The sequence below is a fragment of the Capra hircus genome, chromosome 18 (genome assembly GCF_001704415.2).
Source record: "Capra hircus breed San Clemente chromosome 18, ASM170441v1, whole genome shotgun sequence".
NCBI classification, from domain to species: Eukaryota; Metazoa; Chordata; class Mammalia; order Artiodactyla; family Bovidae; genus Capra; species Capra hircus.
Genome location: NC_030825.1, coordinates 54754252 through 54763943, shown reverse-complemented (window position 1 = coordinate 54763943; position 9692 = coordinate 54754252). Strand labels below are relative to the sequence as shown.

Genomic DNA, 9692 nt, shown 5'->3' with positions numbered 1-9692 from the left:
GGATTCTTTACCACTAGCGCCACCTGGGGAGCTCGTATGGTAGTCGCTTTTCTTACATGGCGGCTCAAGTCTCCAAGAGATCAAGATGAAACTGCTTGTCCTCTTAAAAGCTAGGTCCTGGACTGGCATAATGCCACTTCTGTCATATTCTGTTGGTCAAAGCAATCAGGGGTTCTGGCCCAATCAGTCTAAAATTACCAGGAACGAGCCTGTTGTATTATTCAGTTCAGTCACTCAGTCGTGTCTGACTCTTTGCGACCCCATGAACTGCAGCACGCCAGGCCTCCTTGTCCATCACCAACTCCCGGAGTTCACTCCAACTCACGTCCATCGAGTCAGTGATGCCATCCAGCCATCTCATCCTCTGTCGTCCCCTTCTCCTCCTGCCCCCAATCCCTCCCAGCATCAGTCTTTTCCAATGAGTCAACTCTTCACATAAGGTGGCCGAAGTATTGGAGTTTCAGCTTTAGCATCAGTCCTTCCAAAGAATACCCAGGACTGATCTCCTTTAGGATGGACTGGTTGGATCTCCTTGCAGTCCAAGGGACTCTCAAGAGTCTTCTCCAGCACCACAGTTCCAAAGCATCAATTCTTCGGCGCTCAGCTTTCTTCACAGTCCACTCTCACATCCATACATGACCACTGGAAAAACCATAGCCTTGACTAGACGAACCTTTGTTGGCAAAGTAATGTCTCTGCTTTTGAAAATGCTATCTAGGTTGGTCTTAACTTTCCTTCCAAGGAGTAAGCATCTTTTAATTTCATGGCTGCAATCACCATCTGCAGTGATTTTGGAGTCCCCAAAAATAAAGTCTGACACTGTTTCCCCATCTATTTGTTAGGGCTACCATAACAGTGTCTACAACAACTTAAATACAATCCTGCTGTTCTCCCACTGGCCACCAGATAGTGCACTGGATTTAATATTAATACCTGACACTGGAGAAACAGCTGGGGGTATAGCTCAGTGGTAGAGCGCATGCTTAGCATGCATGAGGCCCTGGGTTCAATCCCCAGTACCTCCATCTACATATTTTGTGCTTCCCTAGTGGCTCAGACGGTAAAGAATCTGCCCACAATGAGGGAGACCCAGATTTCATTAGATCCCTGGGTTGGGAAGACCCCCTGGAGAAGGGAATGGCTACACACTCCAGTATTCTTACCTGGAAAATTCCATGGACAGGGGAGCCTGGCGGGTTACAGTCCACTGGGTCGCAAAGAGTTGGACACGACTGAGCAACTAATAGAGCAGGTAGAGGCTCAGACACTGCTAAATGCTTTTGTTAATTTAGTTGAGATGGGACTTTTGATTTTTTCTTTAAAAAAATTATTCATTTATTTATTTTTGGCTGCACTGGGTCTTCATTGCTGTGCTCGGGCCTTGTCTAATTGTGGGGAGATGGCTCTAGAGCGCAAGCTCAGTAGTTGCGGTATGTGGGATCCTGCCAGATCAGGGATGGAACCCATTTCCCCTGCATCGGCAGACTGATTCTTAACCAGTGCACCACCAGGGACGTCTGAGTCTTTCAATTTCTTTATCTAAAATCAAGTCTACAAAAGACTTGGGCCTTTATTTCATAATGTTTGTGGAAAGATAGAAGTAATCTTTTCCTGATTTGATAGAGAAGACCTACAGTTACTTATTATTAAAAAAAAAATACACAAAGGCTATTTAGTCTTGCTATCACCATGGCAACAAATAATCAAGGAAGACAGCCAATCAGAAACCTAGGCTTCTTTGAGAGGTTATTTTTCTTTGGAAATTGCAACAATTTTTAAGAGAATCTCCAAGACTCCTGTTCAAAATCTCTTTCCCAGGACAGGCTTCAGTGAACAGAGAACAGAGGTGGTTGGTAACAGAAAAATTCACTCAAGCCTTTCTGGTTGTAAAGGAAAATAAGATGAATGTTTTGGGGTTATTTTCAATCTGTCAATTTATCGAAGCTGATTTGATTTACTGATTGATTTATTGTCTTTTGGCTGCGCCAGATGGCTTGTGGGGATACTTGTTCCCAGACCAGTGTCCTTGACAGTGAAAGCACAGAGCCCTAACCACTGGACTGCCAGGGAGTTCCCTTGCCTGAAGCTGATTCTTTAGAAGGATTTATGATGCAAAATAGAATCCCTCTCATTGAAAGTGCAGAGAGAAGGGACATCTTTATCTCTCTCGCTTTCTTTTAATGTTTAAAAATTATTTTTGCACTGTGCATGAATTCACCTCAGTCATTAATAATGTTGATTGGATAATCTGACAACCACTTCTAACCTCTTCCCATGTATTGCTATGATCCTATATAGGTGATGGACAGGGAGGCCTTGCATGCTGCATCCCATGGGGTCACAAAGAGTTGGACATGACTGAGCAACTGAACTGAACTGATAATAGCTAAAAAGGTCAGCTCCACTGTTTTCCAGACCCACTTGCAGCTACTGGTATGTGGTAACCTAGTTCTGGGCAATGAGTGTGCTGGAAGCTTTGGGGAATTATTTTTGCTGCTGGATAAAAGAGAAGAGGCATGAGAGGAAAAGACTCTGTCATCACCCCTACCTCCTTGCTTTTTTGCTTGTTGTGTGAGAAGGTGATGCCTGGAGCTTGGCAGCCATTTTGTAACCATAAGGCAACAAGGTGGAAGGCAAAAGCTAACAAGTGGAGGAATAGATTCTTGGTTCTAAGTAACATGCTTGATTAAATCCAGAAGCCTCTTTCCTCCAAAATTTTAATTAAAAAGCTGAGAAATGTCCTTATTGTTTATGTCTGCTCTCAGTTTGGTTATCTGTAACTTGTAGCCAAGACACACCAGGCTGATCCATGTTCCTTCCCGGATTATGCTAGAGCAGGGCTCCCAAGCTCAAATATCCACAGAGACCAGGTAGCTGATGTGGAAATGAAGCTACTATAACCTTGTTTTCCTTTTATTTGCATAAACTTATAAAAGGAGGAAATAAGCACACATCCATTTCTTAATGCCAGGAGACTCCCCACTTTCTGGACGAAGTGAGTTAATCATAACAGGATCAGTGATGCTTTCATCAGGGAGTTAAATATTTGCAGCCAGAGCAATGAGCTTTACTTCCTATTTTAAAAACATGCAATGGATAGCAGCTTGCTTGGGGCTGGTGCATGGGGATGACCCAGAGAGATGTTGTGGGGAGGGAGGTGGGAGGGGGGTTCATGTTTGGGAATGCATGTAAGAATTAAAGATTTTAAAATTAAAAAAAAATAAAAAAATTTTAAAAAAAAACAAAACAAAAAAAACCATGCAATGGATAAATAAAATTTCCCACCCTCAACATTTAGAACATGCTTTGTAGGAATTATGACCGTGGGGTGAAGAGTTACATTCCAGAAGAGATCAGCCGAAAACAGTGGGGTTAACGTGGCCCCTGACAGGCAGTCTTCTCATTCATTCATTCATTTACCCATTCATTCAACTAACACTTAGCTTCTCCTCGGTGCCACACATAGTTCAGGGCGATGGAGACACAGCGGTGAACAGTCAGGCACTGGTTCCTGTTTGTTTGGATCTTACGTTCTTGAAACCTAATCAGAACCTTTCCCCACCTGTCTGGGAAAGATTTGCGTCAAGAGTCTCTCGAGAGGACCTCCCTGGTTGTCCAGCGGTTAAGACTCTGTGCTTCCAATGCAGGAGGTGTGGGTTCAGTCCCTGGTTGGGGAACTAAGATCCCTTATGCCTCATGGTATGCCTCCCCCCTCAAAAAAATAAAACCACCGCAGTCTTTCCAGGCCAAAGTTTCTTATTGTTACGTGCTGACTTGTGTCATTCCCCAAATTCATAGGTTGAAATCCTAACCCCAGCACCTCAATATGTGACTGTATTTGGAGATAGGATGCTTAGAGAGGCGATTATGTTAAAATGAGCTTAAATTGGATTACCAGGTCCTAATCCGATAGGACTGGTGGTATAAAAAGAGGAAATTAGGGCACAGACACAGACCCAGGGCAGAGCTTATGGGGACACAAGGAGAAGTTACCTGCAAGGCAAGGAGAGAGGCCTCAGAAGAAACCAACCCCCGGTGACAGCCTGATCTCAGACTTCCGGCCTCCAGAACTGTGAGAAAATTAATTTCTGTTGTTTCAGCCACCTAGGCTGTGGTGCTTTGTTCTGGCAGCCCAAGCCAATAAATACATCCATCAGCACTTCTAAAAAATTTTTAATTTTAATTCATTTATTTAGTTGCATTGGGTCTTAATACAGCGTGTAGGCTTACTCGCCTCCAGGCATGTGGAATCTTGGTTCCGCACCCATGCTCGAACATACCTCCCCTGCTCTGGAAGGTGGATTCTTAACTGCTGGACCACCAGGTAAGTCCCCCCATCAGCACCTTTGAAACTTGCAGCCAGTGGTTTCAATCCTAGTTCTAATCAAGGCAGAATCTAAGAATCTGAGACTTATTTTTTTAAGTTTCCAGGAATACCCTGATGGTACAGTGGTTAGGATTCTGCATTTCCACTGCATGGGGCATCGGTTTGATTCCTAGTCGGAGAACTAAGATCCCACATGCTGTGGGGCTGTCCAAAAAAATAAAAAATTCCACAAAAAGATGAGTCATTCATCCCATGCATATGCACCCAAGTTTTCTGTCGACTGTTCTATGAATTATCTGTACATGCTTCCTATTTATCCCGTGAAGTCCTTCCCTGAACCATTCCCCAAAGGCTTCGGATTTGTTCACTTTCCTGGGGCATGTGAAAGTGAAAGTGAAGTCGCTCAGTCGTGTCGACTCTTTGTGACCCCGTGGACTGTAGCCCACCAGGCTCCTCCGTCCATGGGATTTTCCAGGCAAGAATACTGGAGTGGGTTGCCATTTCCTTCTTCAGGGGATCTTCCTGACCCAGGGATCTAACCAAGGTCTCCCACATTGCAGGCAGACGCTTTAACCTTTGAGCCACCAGGGAAGCCCTTCCTGGGGCATAGTAAGCCCAAATCACAAATATGTAGTATTTGGGTTTCCCAGGTGGCGCTAGAAGTAAAGAACCCACCTGCCAGTGAAGGAGATGCGGATTCAATCCCTAGGTCAGGAAGATCCCCTGAAGGGGGGCATGGCAACCCTCTCCAATATTCTTGCCTGGAGAATCCCATGGACAGTGGAGCCTGGCAGGCTACAGTCCATGGGGTTGCAAAGAGTCGGGCATGACTGCAGCGACTTAGCACGCAGCAGTATTTGATTCTTTCAGTCTTTAGATCTAAATCTTCTGCTACAAGGGATCTGTTCTGGTTGGGGTTCCTTACCCTCCATCAAATGGTATAGTGCAGATAAGGGGTGTACAGACTCTCAGTGCTTCAGCTGGGATGGTCAACGGCAGCGTCTGCCCACAACCTCTCCATGTGGCTTAGGCTTCCCAAAACTTAGCAGCTGGGTTTTCCAAGACACTTTCCCAAGAGCAAGTGTTCCAAGAGTCAGTAAGCAGAAGCTGGCAGCCTTAATGTCACCACCACTATCTTCTTAATAAACTCCATCTCCAGATGGGGAGGCCACCAGATAAGGAATTTGCACTTACCTTTAGTTCATCCTTTGAAGAAGGAAATGGCAACCCACTCCAGTATTCTTGCCTGGAGAATCCCATGGACGGAGGAGCTTAGTGGGCTACAGTCCACAGGTCGCAAAGAGTCGGACACGACTGAGCGACTTCACTTTAGTTCATCACATTAATCTAGTAATTTTACACGCATTAGCTCAATCATTTCTCAAATAACCTCCTCACGGTGTTGACGTCACCATTCCATCATTTTTACAGAAGAGGTTCTGAGGTGGAGAGTGGTCCCTGGTCTGGGCAGCCCTGCTGTTGTGTCATTATCGTCCAGCAGAGGGCGCTCCACACCCAGTCCCCATCCTATTTCTCTCCTAATAGCCACAAAGCCAAGGCTTCTGTTCACCTCCTGCCTGTGTCAGTCGCTCAGTCGTGTCCAGCTCTTTGCAACCCTATGGACCGTAGCCCGCCAGTCTCCTCTGTCCATGGAATACTCTGCACCTGGGGCTGTATCAAATACATTTCTTGGACAATCACAGCTAAACTTCACAAGAACATCTGAGGTTGAATTTTATAGATGAGGATGTTGAGGTTCAGGGAGGTAAGGGCCAAGGTCGCCCCCATAGTCAGTGGCAGTTGAGGGGCTCAGCTGAGGACAGCCTGATCCCCAAACTTGTTGTCCCAGGAAGGTTCCTGCAGCCCAGAGGGGGTCCCATCTCACAGCACGACCCAGACAGCAACTCCCAAGTTGGCTTCTGTCCCTGGGCATCCAAGGTGGGGCTCGGACAGTCCAGCTGGGCTGTGGGGACATGCCCAGGCCTTTGTGCCTCCCTCGAGATGTGCAGGGTGGGAGGTGCCTCCTGACCTCCTGGGGATGGGATCTTGGTTTCAGATACACAGATGGCTCCAGGACAAAAGGACCTGGAAGGGCAGAGATGGAGACGGTGGTTTAGGGAAAACTTTGCGATGGACAGTGGGGACTGGTGCCCACATCACCACAAGGATGAGAACACAACTCAGAAGCATCTGCACTTGAGACAGTGTGTGCTGATACTCTGCAGAGCCAGGCTGGGTTAACCGGGTGGACTCTAGGGCCAGGCTGCGACTCCCTCCTGGGAACATTTCCTCCCCTCCTAAAGACGGGCCCTGGGGCAGCTTCAACACTGGCCCAGTCCAGCCTCAGCCCCTCACAAGTCCCTGCTAAGGGTCCCTTCTGGCATTCAATTCACCCAGATGGTGAACTGGGGAAACCTATCTCCTTAAATTATCACCTTAAGTCAGGGGCTACAAATCAGTGCTGGGGGCAGGGAGTGGACAGCCAGCCGAGGGACCCACAGACCTGTGGGAAGGGTGATGCCCATCATTGTTACTGCGAAAACCTGGAAATCTGGATTTTCCGTGAACTGCTCTGAATTGAAAATCTTTGCAAATAATTAAGGTTTCTGTTAAACACTATGCTGGTCGAGTGACAGATTCAGCCTGTGGACACCAGCAGGAGGCCTTGGCCCTGAGAAGCTGGTGCGTTTGTACCAGCTGGACTTCAGATGGGCAGGGACTTTCCCTCTCCCCCTTCCCCTCCTCCCCTGCTCCTGGTGCCTGGTCTCCACCCCTCCCTTCCCCTCCCCCACCTCTTCTCCCCTCCCCCAGGAGCACACCCCCCTGCCTCTCAGCTTCTCTTCCTGGAATCCTCTCCTCCCGGAGCAGGAGGTTCAGCCTCCTGGCTCAGCTGCACCCTGACACTCCCCTTGCCCGGCTGGAACCTCCATCACACAGGCCAGCCCCCATCAGATTGGAATGAGGAACAGAGGCTCACAGACGCTGGCCAGAAGCATGAGTCTGGAAGGGATCGGGGCTCCACGGAGAACAAGAAAGAACGCCCGGCACTGCGGGCCTCCCCTGGTGCCCGGTGTCCGCGGACACACTCGCCCCTGTGCTGAGCCAGGAGACGCAAAGCCAAGTCGGCTGGGTGGGCCCTGAGACCGCCCCGTCACCTGGGGCTGCTGCCTCCACGGGCGCTCATTACATGTTACATTCTTCTTGCGTCAGGATCGCTCGCACCACCTGCAAAGGAGGGACTGAAAGGACCAGAGAGCGAGCGGTGGGCGGCGCGCAGAGAAGAGCCGGGAGCGCCCGGTTCGGCGGAAGCTGCCTTCGCGGCGGAGAGGGCGGAGGGAGCGCCGAGCTGGGGCCCCGCCGGCAGCTGCAGCCTCGCCCCCTCGCGGCGGCCCTAGCGGCACATGGGGTGCAGCCTCCTGCCCCAACCAGTCTCCTTCCCACGAGCCGACTTGGAGCCCGCGGGCGGCTGAGCCCTGGGCCGGCCTCGGCCTGCGTCCCGGCTCCCGCGCGCCCCTTCCTGCTCTTGCTTCCCGCCGTCGCCTCCTGGGCTTTCGTCTCGGGAGGGCGCCCCTCCAGGCTCGGCCGCCGCTCCCCTCCTCTCGGGTTTTGCGGGTTCCCCGATGGGGCGGGAGCTGACGCCGCCTGCTCGACCCAGGGCCCTGCAGGCCGTGCGGGCCCGCTTGGTCCAGGCGCTTCCTGGACGCCCGGTCCTCGGACTTGGACTCCGCTCTCCGCATTCTCCGACGCCTCTTCCGAGCCTGTGTCCTAAACCCCTCCGGCGCCTCCTCCGACTACCAGTTCCCGCGGGCCGCCTGCAGCGCCAAGACCTCCCCCAGGTGGCCTTTGGACAATTTCAACCTCCTTTTCCTTTTTTCCCCTCCATCACCTCAGCCACATCGTAGGTCGCCCGGAGCGCCGCGGGCTCCAGGAGCCATCCCCCCCCCCCCGTCCCCCCATCTTCCTCCTCATCCCATCAGCTCCCCAGCGCGTCCCGGGGAGCCTTCTTGCCCTTTGTGTAGGGGGGAGGTCTGGGGCTCAGTCTTGGTGGAGACACATTCATTTCAGCAGGTTCCCGCCATTTCAGGCCTTCCTCAGGACCAGGGTGGCCACTTGGCAGCCTGCCTCTTCGACCTTCATGCGATTTGGAGGTGTCCTCGGCCCTGACGGGCAAGACTTGGAGCAGGGCCTCTTGTCCTCTTTGTCCCTCAGCCCAGCGACTCCACCACAGAAACCATTTTCAACATGCGAGTTTTGATGTCTGATGAAATCCCAGGGGGCCACTATGGCTAGAGCTTGGGGTCCTCCACATCCTTCTGGGTGACCTGGCCGTCTCATTTCTAGGACTCACCTCCAGAAGAGTCACGGCCTTCGAGCGTCTCATCAGGTGTGTGCCTCTCGACCGACCACAGAAGCCACCAGGTCAGGATGCTGCTCCTGGCTTCTGTGATGATCAAGCTCATCAAATCCAAGGGCTCTTTCTCTGTCACCTCCTTCTCGGTTTTGTCCAAAAGGGTCACATGGCCAAGAACTCCACGGGGCTCTCTGCCTCATTCGCGTCTCTGCAGGCCTTCCTTGCAGCCCGTCTGGAGTGTTGTGTGCAGCACACTGCCCTCGTCATTTGTCCCCACTCAGTCCTCCCCTTCCACCTCTGCCATCCTGAGGCCCGAGCTCTGATGGAAGGGTCCTTAGAATCACTTTTTGCAGAGGTACCTGGCTGCCCTCCTTGGCCCCTCTTTTGGCCTCTGGCTCTATTTCTGTGACCCTCCCCTTACTACCCGCGCTAGCCTTGCTGGCTGCACCAGAAAGGGGGACCTGGGTCTTCTAATTAGGAGGGGTGTCCCCGGGGCCCTGGCCGCTGTAGCCTGTAGGGCCTTGCAACCAGCAGCTATCGTTTCATCTGCCTCAGGACTCTCATGTCCTCTGCACGATCCTTGTACAGAATCCTCCAGACGGCTGTCCTTGTCCAAGATTTCCTTGGGAATGGTGGCGTGATTAATGTCCTCCACAAACTCTACCAGGGTGCCCTTGGCTTTCTTGTCCCTTGAGGCTCTCATGTTCTGGGCAAGAAGACCGACTGCAGGACGGCTTTGACAGCTGCCTGCTCCGGGTCCTCTGGGGAGACCCCTGCACTAGTTGGGGCCTCCTGGATGAGGAGGATGATCTCCCTCCTGCTCCAGCCAAGTGTGACCCACGCGGCCCCTCCCAATCCTGCCAGTTCCTTGGGCAGCATCAGAGCTGGCAGCAGGCTTTGGCTCCCGGGGCGCTGGCACCCCTCCCTCTCCCATTGGCTACCTCCGGTTCCATGGCAACCGCTTTTAGGCTGTTGCCAGCGTCTGAGCATTTGTTTTGAGAAACCCAGTGAAAA

The 9692-nt window shown here is 51.2% G+C and overlaps 1 non-coding gene across 1 annotated transcript; it reads left to right on the top strand.

Moving 5' to 3' along the window:
- Positions 954-1025, top strand: TRNAA-AGC. The gene has a single exon. It is a non-coding gene; the product is annotated as a tRNA-Ala (tRNA).